The following is a 21397-nucleotide window of genomic DNA, read 5'->3' as shown; positions in this document are numbered from 1 at the left end:
CCAGGCTGCTACAAAGTAAAAATTATGGACGTGTATCTTCGTCCATTAGTTGATGAGCTTAAGATTTTGTGGGAGGAGGGGGTCACTGTGCAAGATATGAGCAGGCGCGATGGTTAGCGGCGGTCAGCCAATATTCGAGCCATTCTCATGTGGACGATGCATGACTTTCCAGGATTGGGAGAGTGCTCAGGTGAGCAGGCCTCCGTTCTGACTGGTAATATCTATATTTTATCTCATTCAATCAAGTATTCACTAGGTCGTGGTGTTGGAATAGGTCTGGTTGCCTCAGGTTATCATGCATGTCCATTGTGCAGGCCACAGTTAAACTCCCGAAGGTCACAAACCATGAAGAAGATGGTATATCAAGGACACGCTGCTTTCTTACCGGAGGATCATGAACTCAAGAAGGTTTCCTCGATCTCCAACACGTATGAATGTTGCAAGCTGGTACGGGCTGAAAATGGTCCACGCGAAATCACATCCAAATGGAATGCGACGGTTCTCAGTTTTCTATGAGTTGCCATATTGGACCCACTTACAGGTCAAGTTGGATCCCATGCATATTTTCAAGAATGTGGGCAGCTTGCTATGGGATCACATCACAGGAAAGAGAGACACTAATAGGGGCACGAATGGATTTGAAGGAGGTAGGTAATATGGAGGCGCTTTGGCCGCAGTCGAGTTGTGCTGATGGTCGCGTGCAGCTTCCTCACGCTCCTTGGGTTTTGTCCACTAAAGAAGAGCGCATTGTGAAGCAAGTAATCAAGTCTATCCGCACTCTCACAGGTATGATGCGTTCTCTCAGGTCCGCATTTTCTAAAGATGACCAATTGTCGGGGCTAAAATCCCATGATTGGCATAAGATATGTTAGGTTTGTGCTACGAATGGATTATAATTAGTGTGGAAATTTTGCTATTTGGAATGTGGCCATTATTCATAATGCCTTTTCATTTGTGGCAGTTTGTACTACCGATCGCGATTGCAGGATGCCTTACTCCAGAAATTCGTAGGGCCATTTACAAGTTGTCGACTTTGGTGCAATGGATCTCACAAAAAGAGATTAAGACGTCCTCTATTGAATCCACGAGGCGGGGAGCAGTGGAGACGGTCTGTCTCTTTAAGAAATACTTACCCACTAGTATGCTCACGATACAAATCCACCTTCTTGTCCATTTTGTGGATGAAGTGGAGATTGGTGGACCTGTCCATACGCGATGGATGTTCTTCTTGGAGCGCTTCATGAAAACTCGGAAAGACTTTGTGCGACAACAAGCTTGGCCAGAAGGTAGCATGGCCGAAGGTTGGTTGGTGTCAGAGGCGTTAGTGCATATTTCACAATGGCTACCAACGGTGGAACCAGACAATGAAATGCTATGGTCTCGTTGAAGGACGATGATAGACTGACTGGAGATGTGGTGGTTGGAAATGGAGTAGAAAAAAGAATGGATGCCTCAATGGAAGAGAAGGTGAATCGCTTTTGTATGTTGCACTATGCCTCCATGGAGACGTGGCTCGCCAAGTACCAGATTGCAAGGCAAGATTGAGAGGAAGCGCGAGATGAATTCCGACGTAGTATGTGTCATCGACCGATTCGATATCCCGAAGGCATGGAGGAGATGCCACAGTTTATGTCAACGTGATGGTTGCATGGAGCCTTGACTGCAGCATCTCGCGAAGGGACAGAGGTCTCAATGGAGAAGTGGGAATTCTCGAGGGGATGTAGTCCAAAGGTGATGATGGGTTTAGAATCTGTCCTATCTAAATTTTATATGCCATTAGGAGAAATATTGACTCTCTTTTTTTCCCCTTAAGGGGTTTCTCTCACCTCTCTCTCTCTAAAAAGAGATTCCAAAATAATATTATAAAAAGAGATCTTCTACAATCAAGAAAATCTCATTTTTGTGTTTTCAATAGATTTCACCTATTATTTTATTCCCAAACTGTAGGATAAGGTCACTTTTTCTCAAAATCCTCATAACTAAAAAAATACAATTCTATTTTTTCTAAAAACGCAGCCAATCATTCTTTAATGCCCTCATGACTCTTTAATGCCCTCTTTAGTGCCCTCATGACTTTTCAATCATTCTCATTCTCGCTTCTTAAAAGGGCGGAAGTTAAAAAACGATATAAAATGACGTACACATCATATTTTAAGATTATTTTTTACCCAGAGACACCTTTTTGACTCAAGAGTTTCCTTGTAAATTTTCGTCTTTTTTGGACAAGTATATACCTATTTCTGGGCATTTTTTCATTCCCTCAGAAAGCTCTAGTTTTGTCCCAAATTTTGTGCATTCTTCTCTTTCCCTCCAGAATATGGTTTCTTGCATACGAGTTCTTCTGAAGCAGCATTGAGGAGTAGTTTTGATACCATTTGTTGAAATCAAAGAATCTCTATCTACAACACACTCTACCCTGCTACAAGCCATCTTCCTCTTCAAAAATATGCAGTAAGAAATCTCCGTCTTCAACAGTCTATACTACAAGCAATCCAGTGATAATGGAGGTATCTTTATTTTTTAAATCTTTGTGATGTTATTATTCTTCACAGTTGTTGTTCAGTCCTTAAGCATCAATTCATAGAGCGAGAGAGAGAGGGGGAGAGAGAGAGAGAGAGAGGAGGGGAGAAGGGGGGGGACAGAGAGGACTGTGTGAGATGAACAAAGAAAATAAGTGATAGAGTGACAGATAGTAAATTAGGGTAGAAGATAAGATGATGTTATTGTTTTCCACTAGCCAAGCTTCAGTATGAATGTGTTTAGGGTTTCCTTGATGAATTTTTGTTGAGAGAGAGAGAGAGAGAAAGAGAGAGAGAGAGAGAGAATATTTTGGATAGAACAGAAGATAAGATTTGATACTAATTAGAGGTAGATTAAAAGCCAAGATTACAGGCTGATTAGGGGTTGATTAGGGTCTATCAAGACTGAAAGCAAGAGAAAGAGACAAGAACCAACTGGGTTTTAAAAAAAACACAGATATAGTGAATCAAAGGGGTGTAGTTCTGCTATTTGAATGTTAATCCAAGTTAACATTTGCATACTTTTTTTTTTGCAGAATGCAGGTTCAGGATGTACCAAGAGAAAGAGAGATATTCACTTTCAATTGGAGGATGAATATGCACCAATGTTCAAAAGAACTGTGGAAAGAGATGATGCAATAAGATGCAGGATGCAACAAGAAAGAAATGCAAGGAAAAAAAAAGTGGACCTTTGGGTTGATGGGTGCATTTATCCACCCGATCCACTCACTCGAAGGCCACCACAATTTGAAGGGCTTACATCATTTGTAAAGTTTGCTTGTGAAGGCAATGAAGGATTGTATGGATACACATGCAGACTTGTCACACAAGGAATAGCAGGGGCTCATCAAACCTTGACAAATATGCAGACAAGATTACAAGGGAATATGCAGTCTTTGATGGAAAAGGATAGATTATTGGCTGAGAAGGATAGAGAGAACCAGAACCTACAACAAGCAATGTCTGTCATTGAAGATGCTATGCATGCTACACACGTGCAGAATATGGAGTTACAGTCTAAAGTCAATGACTTGGAGAAGGAGAATCAAAACATAGAGAGGAAGCTCACAAAAACTTTGGAGATTGGGCCCACTTTAAAAACCAAAGAGGCACGTCAGCGCATCCGATCCGTTAAACCAATTGGCCAATTAGCCAAAGGAAGTGGACAATATCATAGACGGATATATGCTCAATCTACTACAATGAGAAATATGTTTCCTCATGCAGAGAATGATACTATTGCCAAAGTCCTTAGCAAGAATATGATAAAAAATGCATTGGAAAATCGTAAATTCAGGGATATTGTGGATGGTGTTGCTAGTGAACGTCTTAGGGATGTGAGCAACTTGTTTACTGCTACAGATGCTCAGGGATTATGTGACAAGGTGGGAATGAGTTCTGAGTCATATAGTATGCTCTATCAACAATTGGATATAGGTTTTAAGCAAGTCTTCAATACTAAGCGAGTAATGCCTCTGCCAAAACCATTTCACGTGAAGAAGGCTCGAAAACAACTAAATGAGAAAGTTTTAGAACTAATTGGTGAGCCTACGCATCTGGAACACACACACATATTGAAGTATGGTTCCAAAGAAGTTGCCTTTGTATTGAATGCATCCAACAACTTTGTATTGGATATATGTAGGGTTCAGATTGCTATGGTCAAGTTTTACAATATGTCTATGGAAGAATGTAGAGGCAAGCTTAAGTTTGTCCTCAAACTTGATGAGAGTGAGATTATCAAGGGGCAAAAACTTGAGCGTGTGAGTATAACACTTATGAATCGAGCATTGGATCCCAACATCGATGAAAAACATCCTTTATACTTCAGTGTACAATCGGAGAATGAAATATGGTGGCTTGCAGCATTTGAAGTACCAAAGGAGGACCATGAAGTACTTAAAGTTTTTTTTAACCTCACTAATATACCCAGTGTTATTCAACAGCAAAATAATGGAGCAGTTTTACATGTTGAGGGGTTTGGGGACTATCAAGTTGAATGGCATCTTGCAGGTGATTTAAAAACATTGAAGTGTATGTTTGGTTTATCAAATGCAGCAAATGCAAAATTTCCGTGCATATACTGCATGCAAACTAGGAAGAAAGGGAAAGATGGAAAGAAAGAATGGCTTGCCAAGGCAGGACAACAGGGTGCTCCGACACGTGATCAGAAAGTCATGAGAAATGGAATGCTAATTCCAGTGGATTTTGCCCCAATAGTTCCTGTCTAATGACAGTGGGGTCTTCAACACCGGCAACCATGCCACGGGCCACCATGGAGAAAAGTGGGCCAGACCTAGTACTCGTGAATAAGTAGAGAAGCTTCGAACGTCGAAGCAACACTACTTTCTCCAGGCAGGAGTTGGTCGGGATGGTCTTGAAGGGCCCAGCCTTTGTTAGTGCCCTCAACTTCAAGAAGTTCTTTGCAAAAGCAGGGGAGCATGTCTTATGAAATACAATAATGTTGTTGACAAGCTCCCCAACATACTCCTTCAATGCCTAGTCTTGCACCCTTCCTTGGTTACCAGATCGGTCACCCTGCCTAGATGAAAACTCATCTATATAGACAATCTCCTGCAACACACAAGCAGATTCAGACCCCCAGACGCGAGCCTCCGGCCAGGGCACATCTGGGGGCCCGATCCCGACAAAAACACATGTGTGCAGATTCAGGCCCCCAGACACGAGCCTCCGGCCAGGGCACATCTGGGGGCCCGATCCCGACAAAAACACATGTGTGTGCTCCCGATGCCCTAGAGGCCCTACTAGTTAAGTTTCATATGAAACCGAGAACATTACCTTCTCTGCATCATCTATCTGCTACTGTAATGGAGCATCCAGGTCTGCTCCTGCCACTGGGCTGCCCTCGTCTCTCTCCTGGGTAGGCACTGCATAGTCGGGTCGAGGACCAAAAAGGCTTTCCTGCAATCGCTCGAACTCCTCGTCAGAGATTTGATACTGTGGCGCCGCATCCTCAATCTGCTCCTGGATGCTCACAATGGCAGAGATGTCATCGATGCTCGTGCCATCATAACGAGCCACCTCATCAACATGTGGTGGCGCATCCTATAAATCAAAATCTATGAAATCACTAGGTGCATCACGCACCATGATACAGTATAGTTCTTCTTCCCTAAGCTCCAACAACTCTAGCACATCCTGCATGAGTAGATATTCCACCCCCTCGATGGTGATAGCATGGAGAGAAGAGAGGGGTGGCTCTTCGCTCGTGGGCATCTCATCAGGGCAGGGAGGTGGGTGCACAATGGCTAAGCTCTGTGCTGCCTCAACACTCAGATCGAGAGTGATCTCCTCAGGCTCCCTCTCAAAGTACTCTAATAGTGGCCGAGAGGGTGCGTCGATGTCCTCGTCACTGTCCTCTTGCACCTCAGTGCACATAACATATATAGCAAAGGCGGCATCCCTCTCAATGAGATCCATCGTGACGTGGTCCTGTGACGAGGTGGGCACTGCTCTAGCGCGGAGATGTTGCCCCACATGCACCAGGGCTCAACTTATCACCTTTGCATGGCTGGATCCGGCACACAAACTATACAAAAAATCCATGGGAACCCACCTGAGAGTGGAGTCGGGAATAGAGCAAGTGAGAGGGTTCACTGCATCACAAAATGATGCTAGTATACTAGAGTCAGGGTCTACAGCGGAAAGCGAGCTCTCTAGACTCAAGGTCACGCAAAACCTAGGGTATATCTGGTCCCCTATGTGCGCGTAGCATGTGGAACTGATCCATGCGGCGAAGGCGGGAGTGGTAGCCATGGCACACAAAGAGAGAAGGAATGAGAGCACAAGTGTAGGGAAGTGGAGAATGAAAGCGAAAATGAGTTTGGAGTTATAGCTTTTATGTGTCTAGGGTTTTAAATAAAGGTTCTTTATAAAGTTATTAATTCTAAAGTTTCAAATTAAAACTCTTACCTTAGTTTCTTTATTTCAATACTTTAAAGTCACTATTAAAATTACTCATACAGACAAACGCTTCGTTCTACATTATTATATCCTCGAATATGTTTGGGTCGCTGAGTATATTCAAGTCTAACAAGAGAAAATATATAATTTTTTAAAGAAAATAAATCTAAGAGGCCTTGAAATTCCCTTTGGATCCAATTTAATATTAAAATGTAATAAACGAGCAGCAGAGATGCGCTACAATATATCATTGTGCAAAGACAATATTCTCTAGATTATAGACCTCTAACCTGCAATTTAATTATGATTTTTAACTGCACGATTGAGTAATTACAGTATGTATTATCGCACGCTTGCATCACAGTAAACTAAAATTTAAAGTACTCAGAAGTTCAAAAAAGGTATGTATTCGCTCTTTATAAAGTTTTTTTACAAGGATTCCACTATCTCAAGGATATGTGGAGAAGCACATTGTTTACATGTCATGGATTGCTCACTACGAGTCCTGACTTTTCTATTATCTAACTTGAAATAGAAGTTGTAGAGGGGCTCACTAGACATTAATTGGATTTCTTGTCTCAGAAAATAAATGGGCCAATGACTCTCTGCACTGACTACGAAAGGATTATGACCACTCCACAAGATTACCACATCTACGAGCGCTGTATGTGTGTCATCTCGGATATCTTGATCCAAGCTGATCCACTCCCCTCGCAAAAGTCGCCATCTTCTATATCGAAAGCGAACGCACAGAGTTTGTCTAGCAATGAAATACCTGTAATAAAAACAAAAATAATGGTAAGTGATCAATGCGACTAACATAACAATTCATCTAAGCGAGACCTATGTCAATTAAATCAAGGTATGCAAAGTAGTAAAAAAGTTTTACCTGAATGTAATATCAGATTGGTTGACCCTGCACTCAATCGTCTCATCAAAATGTGTTCTTTTGACTTCCCAAGACTCACCCAATAGCTGACTCATCCATTCCTCGGATGGACACTTGCATTGATAAGTAATCTTTGTTTTCTTCAAAACATCACATGAACCAAACAAATGTGCAAACAATGAGAATGGAATAAACCAATTAAGATGCACATCTTTGGAGCTTGTGGTGGGTTTCATAGCACTATTGATGTCAGATTTTATCTTCGACTTGCAAGCTCCTGACAACTCCAAGCTACCAATGAACCATTCACCACTAGACAGTGGCGGCAATGGGACATGCTGCAATCTCTGGCTTTCTACCACATACAATGAATTATAAAAAAAGATATTTTGAGTGGCAAGTTGACTTGTAGAGGTATTATCATAGATCAACGAACCTATCTCTTCATGCCAAACATGTATCTTGCCGCTTAAACATTCCACATTCTGCCATTCATGCAAAGTCGATGGATATAGAGCTGTCAATCAAACAAGACTAAATTAGAATACTGCAAAGACTTTTAAAAACAACTCTGATACAAAAGAATAATCAATGATAAAATTTAATAACTTACTGTTTTGTTTATAATTTGCAATGTTGTTCTTGTCGTGTACAGAGATTTGTTTATGCGTATAAACATGTTGAATCAACACTTCTGTTACTGCACTTGTGCCATTAAACAATTTTCTGAACTCTAGAATTCTACCTTTCCAATGTTTGCTAGGGTTTGCAACATCCTTGCGCTTGACCTTGAAACTCCCTCGAGTACTTGGGTGCATCAAAATCCAATCCAACTTATAATACTTATCACAAATCCAATTACCGCCATTATCTTTCCTGTTGAAGATCTCCACTGCAAGTATGCTACTGATATTTTTCCTCCGTGAAGACATCTGTAACAACCAAATACAAAAGTTACCTATCAACATGTGTATAATTTGCAAATGTTATCTCCAAATGAAATTAAATTTAAATGGATCAATTTAAAAAAGAAACATTGTACCTGTAATTTCTTTCACAAAGATCCCTAGATATGTTGAACAAGAAGTTGACTTATAGCAAGACCATTGTTCCTTCACTGACAGATTCCTGTAGTACAAAAACAAAAGAAATATTGGGTCAACACATACATATAACTTATATAGGCTTTGTCCAAATGCGTTGAAATTTAACCATGGAACAGTAGTAAAAAATGGCAATATACTTGTGGCTTTCTCTGCAAAAAATCCCAAAGATGTTGTAGAAGTTGAGTTCTTAATAAATCATTGTTCTTCACCCTCGGAGATTCTTGGAGTAAAAAAACAAAGGAAAGCTCAGTATGCATGTAACTTGTATACATTTTGTCTAAACGAGATAAAATTTAACAGTGGAGCAACAAAAAAACAAGACAATATACCTGTAACTTTGTTTACAGAGAAACCCTAAGATGTTGAAGAAGAAGTTGAGTGTTCAAAATCCCAAAGATGTTGTAGAAGTTGAGTTCTTAATAAATCATTGTTCTTCACCCTCGGAGATTCTTGGAGTAAAAAAACAAAGGAAAGCTCAGTATGCATGTAACTTGTATACATTTTGTCTAAACGAGATAAAATTTAACAGTGGAGCAACAAAAAAACAAGACAATATACCTGTAACTTTGTTTACAGAGAAACCCTAAGATGTTGAAGAAGAAGTTGAGTGTTCAAAATCCCAAAGATGTTGTAGAAGTTGAGTTCTTAATAAATCATTGTTCTTCACTCTCGGAGATTCTTGGAGTAAAAAAACAAAGGAAATCTCAGTATGCATGTAACTTGTATACATTTTGTCTAAACGAGATAAAATTTAACAGTGGAGCAACAAAAAAAAAAGACAATATACCTGTAACTTTGTTTACAGAGAAACCCTAAGATGTTGAAGAAGAAGTTGAGTATTCAAAATATCACTATTATTGACTGTAAGAGACTCCTAGAGCATCAAAACAAAAGAAATTACATGTCAGAGAATGCACATAACTTGCACAGGTTTTCTCCAAACGAGATAAAACTTTACCATAGAACATCTATGGAAGAGAAAAATATACCTGAAGAGTTTTGTGAAGAGAATCTTAGGGCTTTGGTAAAATGAGCTCTGCTCTCATAAAACACATGAATCTCTCTCTGTGCTTGTGCAAAGCAAATGAAATTTTACAGGGTTACAGACATGGCAAGAAACAGTGAGGCTGTAAAATTTCGTCAGGAAAGAAGAAGCAGGGAAAGAGATATGACAAATTTGAGTTCCGCCTAAAAAAGAGGGGGAAACTGAAAAGGGGAGAAAAGAAAAGTCAAACATAAAAAATAAGAAAATGAAAATTCGAGGCACAAACTTCCAAGAAGTGACAGCTTTGTACTCCCCTTTTCCCTTATTTTATTGCTGAGGGAAGATTTGGTCCAAGATATGGCTAGAAGATTCATGTTACATGAATCTGGAATCCCAGCTCTCTCATTGGTTAGGCCTATATTTGTTTATTCACTCCTTAAGGGGCAAAAAAGAGAGTCCATATTTCTCCTAATGGACATCTAATTTGAGTGTTTCAATGTACAGTACAAAATGTATAGTGCAGCGTGGTTGCGCGGACAGCATTTTCGCGTAGAGCATATTGACAAAATGCGCTCCACAATGGACTGTGGTGTCATGGCAAGGTTCCAGCAAGAGAGCCGGTGACGAGCAACAGATCCAAACAGTGTTGTGGATGAGATGGAGTATTTTTGGAACTTGCAAAGTATTATTACAGTGGATTACCATAGCTTCTCCATGATACTATTCGATGTGTAGTGGTTCAAAGTGGTACTTGGAGAAGCTAGAGCAACAGTTCGACGAGGTCCATCTGGATTTCTCGAAATAAATTTCGAAAAAAGATGGAAAGATTTGTGCGGCACCTTTGTGTTGCTGACCCATTGTGAACAGGTGCATGGAGTCATTTGCTTGCTAATTGTATTACGACATGGTTTATGTCACAATGGTTTGAACTCTCTTGTACGTGTTTGTGAACAGGCAATCTTCTATCCAAACCTCTGACAATCTCGATGGTGGTATGTTATACCTTCAACTCCCCGAAGTGCGAGAGTATATGATCAAAGCGATGTTCCGAGCATAGATGAAGATAATATGCAAATAGAGGGGTCGATATTGCAAGGGGTGGAGGCCGTCAAAAGCTTGGAGCCAGCATCGGCTAACAATGATGGAAATACAGGAGTCCAAGAATTTTTTGAGAATGAGGCGGACTCATTCTTTTGTGATGACATGTCTATCGACCTTCCAGTGTATGCGGAGTTGTGTCAGGAGATCAACATGGGACCATAGGATACTTCATATTTGGAGCATCTACTTACTCAATTCGTTGACCAATCTCGTATAAAGGTACATAAGACATGCATTTTAAGAGAGATTTTTTAAAAATGATTTATATTACTATGCTTTGTATGATTTAAATTGATTATTATAACATCATTTTTTATCTATGGAGGTGACATTTTCAGGATGAGTCGAGGGATGACCGATGAGGAGTTGCAGGACATCTTCGCACGCATGTCTCCAGACCAGCTCGTGAGATTCAGAGACATGGTAGACCAGGAGCTGTCTTGTTCTTTGTCAGGGCGCTTTGCTAGATCTGCTTCAGCGCTATCGAATGCTTTGGCTTCGAGCAGACGATCTCCACGCTCACGACTTGGGCCAGAGGGAGGGAGTGCATTGGGATCAGGGGGATGCTGCTGTGGAGACACAGATGTGGTGTCTCCATCTTGTCGTTCAGCTAGAGCTGCGTCACCTCCAGGATTTGTCACACTTGTGGGGACATCTACTCTAGTTACTCTGGCTTTTGCGCAGCCGTCAGCACAGGTGGCACCCCTTTGGGTGCCACTCTGAGAGAGATTACCCCCGTCGGTACACCGGATGTAGAGGGGTCTCCTGGATATGCCCAGGAGCGTGGACGCAAATGGGAGAGGACCCATCTTAGGCAGACTCCTAGGGGTTATGGATATGTGGTCGATAGTAGGTCAGGAGCCATCATCATGAATGATGAGGAGAGGAGGGTGATGGCTCGCATGAGAGAGTTGTGCCAACAAGTTTTTCGACACAACGTCTTGGATCATTGGAAGAACATACTAGAGGGGAGCAAGGACTACATAGTAGCATCCTGGCACGAGGAGTTTCCGGTGCCAGCCGCAGTAGATAGATTCTTTACGAGCTGGATGATGGATTGCATGTGTGCATACATGTCACATAGACGATCTGACGCACGCAAGGCAATCAAGAGTGGGGTTGCAAAGCCCGAGTGGTTAGATGCAGATGACTGGCGCTGACTGAGGGAGGAGGCTACAAATTCTCCAGGACGTTGGAGTCAGCAGTGCGAGGCGGCGAGGGCACGACTTGAGGCCAGAGTGGTCCATTATCTTGGGAGTGGCAGCCACAGGACATATTTGGAGAACTTTGTAAGTTTTTCTTTTGTTTTTCTTATTCGTTTTTTTGAAATATTCTTTGTACTAACAATCATATTTCTAACAGTTAGCATTTTGTTTTCTTTGTAGCACTCCATTACAAATCGTGATCTGATTGGCCTTGAGACTCGATATGCAGAGAGGCACGGTCTCAATGCATTGATCGACCGATTGTATAGACGCGACGGCCCTGTAAGTCACTCATCTTTCTTGTCTGTAATTACCATGAGATATTTGAATGCATTATTGTATGGTGGATTGATGTGTTGTTTCTTTTTTTGCAAAGTCCGTTCGATGCTCCTTTGCGGTGGGACGAGCTTTCGGGGGACGAGGATTTGAAGCTCGCCCTTGGATCCCTGGAGCTCACACACCTTTATTTTTGAGTCGCCTGATGTATGTAGACATTTTCTATGTATTAGTGATATCCTGTCATGATTGTACCAATCGCTTTTTATGCGATCATGTATTTATTTCATGTATCAGTTTTATGATTTCAGTATACATTCTTTTTGTTTGGAAGCGCTTTGTACACAGTAGTGCATAAACTATTTTGTATGGCTCTCATACACCACATAATGCTATATGTGGCTGCCCTGCCACAAAATTTTTTTAATCCCTGTTACCGTCGCTATTAGCGTCGCAAATTTTAATGCTCGCATTGTTATTGCCGTCTCTATGCGTGTCGCAAAACGTCGCTATTAGCGTTTGCGACGCTATTAACGTTTGCGACGCTGATAGCGACGCCAATAGCGATGCTAATAGCAACGCAAATACCGACGTTTCTATGGTGTCGTTAATAAAGACGCTTTTTGCGACGACGGAGGCAAATTTTGTTGTTTGCATTTTCGTCGCTTTAAACGTCGGTATAAGGCCTATATCTTGTAGTGAAAGTTTGAAAATGGATGAAGCAATGTGATTAATTTTGTTCCTTCAGTGTTCTTGTTTTGGAAATTTTAATTGTGATTGCTTGTTGAAGTTATTCTCTCATAAACCAACCAAGTCCTTTTGTATAATTTGACAGGTTAATGGATGATGAAAGTGTATTGGTAGTATGTTTTATTGGTGTTATAATTGTTGTCATTGCAATGGTTGAGCTATTACTAAGTAATGTGGATGATGTTGATGAAGACACCGCACATTTGCATTTTTAATGGAGTGTATGACCCGAAGTCTTGTAGCTCGTCGCACTAGGAGGATAGGTCATTAAAGGCATGATCACCGACGAGTAGCTTATCCCAAGCCTCAAAGTTTCATGAAGTAAGGACTTTTAGGTAGCTTTTCAAATCAAATGTTTAAGAGTAGACTATGCTGATCTATACAAAGTCATGAGATCATTCACATAGATGGTTGTTTTGGACTTTTGTGATACATTGATGATGTTAAGATTGCACATGTATATAAAGTGCCCAAGTGTACAACAAATGCGGACATTTGGAGACGCATTCCGGAGCATTGGAGGTATGCTATTCGTAATTGCTGCAGTGGATGGCAATTATATACCAATTATCACTCTGAGTCAAAACTACTAAGATTATTTCTATAGGAAGGGATTATGCTCATTAATTCTTCAAATCACAGTGATTGTAAATTGTCTCATTTGAGACTATGACATTGGCTAGGCAGGTTCAATACATGATTGGAATGTTTTTCAACGTACATATTTAGGACAATGATGTGCAAATGATGATTTGGGTCAGTATATCCTCCTTGGTGATTGTGCTTATTGTGCATGCTTTTGGATGCTACCTCCTTTCAAGGATAGTAAAGATGGGTTATCTCTATGACATCACTATTGAAACAATTCAGTCAAGCAATTGTATGCTAATTGAAAGAACCTTTGGAATCCTTAAAGCTTGTTTTCACATATTACTAGAGAGGTGTGATATGCTCCTGCAAAATGTCCCAAAGATGGTAGTGACATGCCTTGTTTTACATAATATGTGCATTGTACATGTAGACAATTTTGATCATGTGTGGGTACGTGAAGCTACAACAGAGCTAGAGAGATAGTGATGCACCTCGGCATGAGGTGGATCACCAAAATAGTTTGAGGAATGGACTAGCAGGTTACTACATTAATCAACACAAACACTGCACAAGTAGTTTAACAAGCGGTCAGCAGAGCCCAAGCTAGGGTCCAATCAACCTAGTGGAGCAGCTCAAGGAGACAAAACATTGCCCGAGGTATGCTTTGAGGGAGGGAGAATGCAAATGTGAGAAATGTATTTGCAGATAGTGATTCAGCGGAAGAGATTAAGGCCATGTGTTCCATTCTCATGGGCAGAAGTGAAGGTATGTACGATGCAAAAATGAAGATGCAGTATCTTACACACTGTCCATAGAATCGTGTAATGCCATTCATACTGGAGGAGCAAAAGAGAATCATTTATTTGGGCTCCGCTAGAGGTGAAAATAGACGACCACTGTACTGAAACGATGACTCCTTTGAACTCTGTGTGCTGTCAGACGTGTCAGTAGTGGCAGAGGCATGATGTTTGCAACACCTTTCTTCCCTGTGACCTCATCTATCTGAAGATTCACCTTCAGATTCTTCGTGCCCAATGAGCTCCTCCAATTCCTTCACTACCTCACTCATTGTGGGGCGATCACAAGCGCTATCTTCAACGCACCTCAATACAATCCTCACAAACTTATCTAACCCTGGCATACTTTCATGCTGTATTTTAACATCCAACATTGATCTCACCCCTGCCAGTCCTCCCCTCTCCACCATCGCCTTGACCTCACGCACAATGTGCTGTCCATGCTCAATTGGCTGCCTCGCAGTAATAAGCTCCAGGAGCACCACACCAAAACTATATACATCACTTTTCTCTGTCAACTGTTGTGACATATAGTACTCTGGATCCAAATATCCCTGGTTCAGATACAGATGGACACTAATAAGCAGATTCAGAGTTCAAACTGTTTTAAGGATTAAGAGCAAACATACAAAACGTCATGTGCAAAGATATCATGTGATGAGAAGACTACATACCACTGTGCCTTTAACCTGGGTTGTAACATGCCCCTTGCCAGTGCCTGCCACAGGTCCAAGCTTTGAGAGGCCAAAGTCAGCTACTTTAGCAGTCCACCTTGCATCAAGTAGTATGTTACTTGATTTAATGTCCCTGTGAATAATAGTTGGACAGGCCAATTCATGAAGATATGTAATGCCTCTGGCAGCACCAAGAGCAATCCTAAGTCGGCATTTCCAGTCCAACCTCTCGCCCTTGTGACCTACAACAATTTTCCACAGTTTATAAACAGCAATAAAACCTTCTGAAACTTGCAGCCAGGAAGTTCTCCTATGCTTCAGTCAGAATAGAAGAGTTAATAGTCTCACCATAGAGGAGGTCTTTCAATGTGCCATTGGCCATATAGTCATAAACCAGTAATTGATGATGTTGCTCAAAGCAGAAGCCAACCAGGCTAACAACGTTCTTATGATGCACACGAGAGAGTAACTCGATCTCATTCTTGAACTCTCGTGCACCTTGCAAAGAGTGTTCATCAGCTCTTTTAATAGCCACCTCTTCCCCAGTCAAGAGGACTCCTTTATAAACCTAGAGGAGCAAAAGAAAGGAATAAACATAAGGCATTTTAGCAAATTGCAGGTAGCTCTATCTAGGATCCAGTTGACAGCCCTATTAAAGGTGGCTCCAATTGGTTCCAGCCGGACAAGAGAAGGCTTTATATCGGACATGTTGTACACTTCGAACAAACCAAACTGCTTTAACAGGTCTCCTTGGACATGGTAGTGTATACTTCTACATTACATCCAGACATGGGTGAATGCACTAGAAGGTACATCTAGACATGGATGAATGCACTGGAAGGTTGAAGTGAGTGTGGAGTTTGGCTAGGTCACACCTAGTTACAAAACTTCATACCCTTCCGTAGCCTCCTGAACCGATCCTTTGATTTTCACTAAAGTTGTCTGTAGCCTTTTTTAATTCTGAAAATGTGAATCATCTTGCACCTTTCAATTTCGGACCACCACTTGTATCTCCACTACTGGCAGAACCCCATGAAGCTGCATCCCCCAGTGGACACTGTAAGCCTATACAAAACTTGTGAGGACTTAAACACACACATCACATGCATATAGAATTGAACACCATCAAAAGATGTTAGATGACCAGCTTACAGAAAGGGTTGCTCGGCCCTGATAAATGATCTGCACGGCGTTTCTGTACAATGGCAAAAGCACAGACCAAAAGAATCACCAAAGCAAGAACAGAAAGTCCAACTCCAAATCCGATTTTTGCTCCAGTGCTTAATCCTGATTTGTTTGTACTAACACGTGACACTGCATACATAAAATGAATTAGCATTATTTATCTAGCTGTGCATAGACTGTGGAAACATATCGTATGATTCATATGTGTGAAAGATGGAAAAGGAACCGGGAATGCATTTTTACTGACAAAAAATAAGATGACAGAAAGTTATTGTAATCACCTGGAGAAGGATTTGTGATTGGCTGAAACACAGGAGGAATTCCAAAGCCTGGAGGACGAATGCCAGTTTCTATCGCATTCGTGAGTCTTATGAGATCATTGAAAGCCCAACGGCTACCATTGGGGAAGATGAATGCTGAAATGAGCAACTGGTTTTGGTCATTGAAGGTGATAGAGGAAACCTCAATTTGGTCCAGACTGACATTCAGCTTGGTTGAAAGCTCCTGGCTGAACAGTTGTGGCTTCTCTTTGGCATTGCCGAGCTGTGTAAACGAAGGGGTCCGATATATGAAAAGACCACCAAAAGGCTCTTTACAGGAGCAGAGTTTATGATTCACCATGAAACCAGAGGGACATGACAGTGTGAGACAATCATTGTTATTGCTCTCATTGTAAGCAGGCTCTGTTGGCCTTGCAGCACACATTGCAGAGTAAAGGCGGTTAGTGCATAGTACTGGGTTGCCTTGCAGCCTACATTACATGCAAACAAGTGCATGTGAGAATCACAGAATCTGCCACTTGAAAACATCTACATCTGAGACCCACCCATGCCCCCAAAACACAAAAAGAAATCCTCTATACATGTGTGTATATATATCTGTGTGTGCGCATGTGTGTGTGTGTGCACATATACGTGTCTCTCTCTCTCTCTCTCTCTCTCTCTCTCTCTCTCTCTCTCTCTCTCTCTCTCTCTCTCTCTCTCTCTCTCTCTGTGTTTGTGTGCATACACACGCAGAGAGTATATATACATGTATGTATATAGAGGGGTGGGTGTTTTTTTAAAAAATAAATTTTGTTTGGGTTAGGGGGGGGCGGAGGGCCGTGGGTGCTGATCCAATTTTTAAGTGAGAGCAGAAGGGATGGTTAGGACAGAGAGGGTCGTACTGAAGCTCACGGTTGTAACTCCCGAGAATGACAGATTGAAGTTGATTATTAATCAAGGACACAGATTCAAGTTGAGAGCTTGCATTCTCTAGGTTGAGGACACCAGTTATGCTGTTGTCATCTAATTGCCTGTACCATTCCATTACAAGGAAAAGGTTTTGACTATGGACAAAATTGATGAATAATTTATGAATCATAAGGCTCATGCAATGTATGTCATACTATGGGAAGCATAACTGTTGCATCATGTTAACCTGTGCTTGCAATCCAACCATTCTTGCTACTACTGAGGAATAGGGCTGCTACAACTTACACTGTGGTAAGTTGTTCCAACGCAAAGAGACTTCCTGGTAACTCTCCTGATAGGTTTGTGTTCCTCATTTTCCTGGAAATACAAACATCCTAGTACACTTATACCGAAAATAATCATTTAGTGTGAGCATAAGTTCCAGCTTTCAGTATGTAGATTACTACCACTTCACGAAGTAAACAAAAGCACCAACCTGCACATTTAGTGCGAGTGTAAGTTCTAGCTCTCATGTCATAATTAGCATGCAGATTATCACCACTTATAGTTTTTACTCCAGTTCATAAGGTATATAAGCACTAACCTTCTTAGTTTAATGAGGCTGTCAAAAATTCCTGCTTATTGAAGAAGAAGGAATATGCATTCTTGCAAAGCATACATTTAATCGTGTGACCTTCACAAATCATTTTGTCTATAATAACGAAGGCTGGATGGCGATTTAGTCATAATAAACAGGCTAAGAAATATATTTTCAAGCTGGCGATCTAATGGGCCTCATTGGTACTGCCGAAAGCATGTGATCTCTTCAAATTCATCACATGTTGCAATGCAGCATTTAACCGAATCAGTGCTAGACTTACATTCTCAAATCCTCCTGCAAGTTTCAAACCTGTACCTCAAGTTCAAAACAGAATTCAAGTTTGGAACCTGTACATCGGGTCCAAATTAAAACATATCTATTATCATGCTCATCCATTTCACAGGATAATGGAAATTTTGGATTGTATGATTTCATTTTGTAAAGTAATCCCCAGGAAGCAACTCTCAGGGGATGATAGCAAGAACCAGCGGCTCATCAAATGCAGGTTGATAGATGCTTGATTCGAGTAACTTACAAATTGGTCAATTGGGGCACTGAAGCCATCCACCATGATGAGGAAGTAACTTCACTAAGGGTATTGTTGTCCAATGCTCTATCACAAGGAACCATATGAGCATAATTGGAACAAGAACGAGTAAAGGAAACTCAATTGTGCTACTCTTCAGGTGGAGAGGACTTATACTCACAGAATTGTAAGTGATGTATTTAATAAATTGGGAATGTCACCTGTAAGTTTGTTTGAACTTAGATACCTGCATAAGCTTGATATAAATGCAAGGAGCAACAAATGCTTGAACAGGGAAACAATGAAGCTTCAAGCAGAACTAGAAGTCACCCTTACAATTCAGTCAGCTGGGGTATTTGACTCAAACTACGGGGGATTGCACCTTCCAAGCGATTAAGATCAAGTTTCCTGCAAGTTTCATGGTTTTGTATTCCAGAAGCTAAATTGGAAGGAGGATAAATGCACTCCAGAACATGGAAACAGGTTAGTTGGCATGTTACATGGCCGTATAACGTAGCTGCTTGAGATTGGTACTAGATCCTTCAAAGGGGACGCAATCAATCATTTGTAACTATATACAAGTAAAATATGTTCATTTGATAAACTTCACCATTCCAGGAGGACAGCAACTGTTCTATAAATTCTGCTGTAAACCTAATATGTAGAAGGGTGAAAGTAAATCTATTGGTTCTCATTGAAAGAATTTGAAGTTGTTACTTACAATATCTGTAGTGCAGAGCATTGTCCTATCTCTTCAGGAATAGGACCTGACAAGTCATTGGAGTCCAGTAATCTTCAAATAGTTCAGAACATCCAAAAGGGATCAGTCAATTATTCACGGTTAAACAGTTTATACTAATAAATTAAATGCAATAATAACGATACTGGCCAGAAGATGATAAATGAAGTGAAATTACATGTGAATAAGGGCTGTCATGTTGGGATTGCATATAGCCCCTGGAATGGACCCTTGGAATCCATTGTTGTTCAAATGACTGCAGATCATAGAATCGAGGTCAATTAAACACTATATGTCTAGATCAACACCATTCAAGAAAAGGCATGACAATAACCGTCTGAAATGTTCTGTTGATATATTATTGTGTGCTTACAAATGCCCAGCCTTTGTCAAATTGTTCAACCCTGCATTTTCTGAGTTGCGGCCATCAGATGAATAAGGCAGAGGACCCTGCAACTTATTGAATGCCAGATCCAGCCAATACAAGTTTTCAAGAAAGCCCAGAGAATGTGGAATTTGCCCTCCTAGCTCGTTTGAGTCCAGTCTCCTGTAAAATTTTGAGTGATTTGAGCGGACAGCAGACAGATATAAATTTTTGGTTAGCAGAGCTGTACATCGCCAAGAAGATTCTGAAGGATCTTTCTTACATATATGTCAGGCTGCGAAGTTTTCCCAACTCACTTGGTATGATGCCACTGAAGTGATTTGATTGCAGACCTCTGAACACAATCACCAAGTCAGTGAGCTGCTGGGAGTTTACAAACCATTGCAAGGAGTGTTTCATTCAGTTGCAGAAATCGTACTTACAATGTCGTTAATTCTGTTAGCAATCCAAGCTGGCCAGGAAGTGATCCAGACAAGTTGTTGTGGGACAGGTCTCTGCAACAGAACAGATTGCATTCCAAGGCGAAGAATCAAGTTGCAAACATATAACACTTGGTTCTTCCATGGCTTGCAAAGGACTATCATACGGCACAATAGCTCTATTATAAAAGCATCTCAACAAGAAACTAAAAAGAGTTTTGAGGACACTCACAAGGTTGTCAATGCAGTCAGCAATCCTATATCTGGTGGGATTCCTCCTGTTAACCCAACACCCATGATGGTTCTGCGAACAAAATGTGACATAGCTCAAGCAAGCCTTGAAGGGAAAAGCTGTCGGAAGCTTGTTTCCATATTCCATGTGATCGAACCCCTAAATGGCATAATAAAGGCGTCATTTGGAACGCAGACACGAGGTATGAAACTCACATAGAAGTAACTCTCTGCGGATCTGATTGGTCACACGAGATTCCAGCCCAATGCACTGTGCATGGATCACTGCCGGTCCACAGAAGCGAGGATTGAAAATTCCATGCACTTTGCAAAGCGAGCAAGCCATTCACTGCAAAAATGGGTGGATTTCATTAATTGGTAGACAACTCAGAGAGTAACTGTGTACACTGGATAGGGTAACTGTGTAATGACTGATATTCTGAAAGTAAGGATCACAATTAGGGGGGACATTTATGGTGCAGACTATTACTGACAGCAGCACATCCACAAGTAGGTCACCTCTCCCATTACCATAGCCTACGATTATACATCAAAAGTTGAAGATGACCACATGGATGAATCACTTTATGGTTTTACACATTTGTTTGTCCAATGTTTACTTGTATAATTGACACTGGGAAAGGAGAGCCCATCATATGTATGAAATGCATAAACATAATACAGTCCGAGTAAGAAGCACTATGCTATTCTAATCAGGCTTTCTTATCTCCTATGGCTGTAGCAAAGTCATTCGATTGAGAGAGAGAGAGAGAGAGAGAGCTACGCTGTTCCACATCTAAAAGGATATTATGATAAAGGACAGCAAAGACAACGAACAGACAATCTAACGATCATTTTGATATGTGGCGGCATGGACTGTTAAAGGACATCGAGGAGGTCTGGGCCCGGCGCAGAAGACGAGCACACAAAGGTGAATCCACGCGCACAACCCTGAAACTCGAAGTGAATGCGGCGATGACACAGCTCTCACATATTTCATGGCTGCAGTGAAACTACCTCCTGCCCCTTCAGCTCTCTCTCTCTCTCTCTATGTGCGTGGCAGCGTGCAGCACTGTGCAGTTTGCACTAGCCAGCTTGTCTAAGGACCCAAGTACACTCAAGTACGAGTCTATCTTAGCTGCATTAATTCTGCAATAATTGTCTTAGCCTGGTTCCTTCCCAGCCGTGTATTTCTTTCCTAATTGGGTGGGAATGAGACTAGACGAAGACCACGTGGTTGCCTTGAGGAGAAACAGACAGAGAGGCACGGACGAGGTGAGAGCCCACGATCGCTATGGCCGCAATTGGAAAGTGGCATGGTG

General features: G+C 41.3%; 1 pseudogene across 1 annotated transcript; it reads right to left on the bottom strand.

Annotated features, from left to right (window-relative positions):
* Nucleotides 1-13432: 13432 nt before the first annotated feature.
* Nucleotides 13433-21084, bottom strand: LOC148032407 (leucine-rich repeat receptor protein kinase HPCA1-like; annotated as a pseudogene). Its single transcript, XR_015691721.1, has 19 exons — nt 20292-21084; nt 20077-20148; nt 19848-19919; nt 19688-19759; nt 19414-19587; nt 19219-19296; nt 19023-19094; nt 18638-18709; nt 18483-18548; nt 18331-18388; nt 17642-17700; nt 17481-17552; nt 17168-17296; nt 16284-16753; nt 15970-16131; nt 15713-15855; nt 15166-15385; nt 14818-15059; nt 13433-14697 (listed from the first exon to the last, which is right to left on the bottom strand). The product of XR_015691721.1 is annotated as a leucine-rich repeat receptor protein kinase HPCA1-like (transcript).
* Nucleotides 21085-21397: the final 313 nt, after the last annotated feature.

The sequence above is a fragment of the Lygodium microphyllum genome, chromosome 8 (assembly GCF_053477565.2).
Source record: "Lygodium microphyllum isolate KBCC chromosome 8, Lygodium_microphyllum_v1.1.10, whole genome shotgun sequence".
NCBI classification, from domain to species: Eukaryota; Viridiplantae; Streptophyta; class Polypodiopsida; order Schizaeales; family Lygodiaceae; genus Lygodium; species Lygodium microphyllum.
Note: the sequence above shows the minus strand (reverse complement) of the source record. Positions and strands in the feature narration are given on the sequence as shown.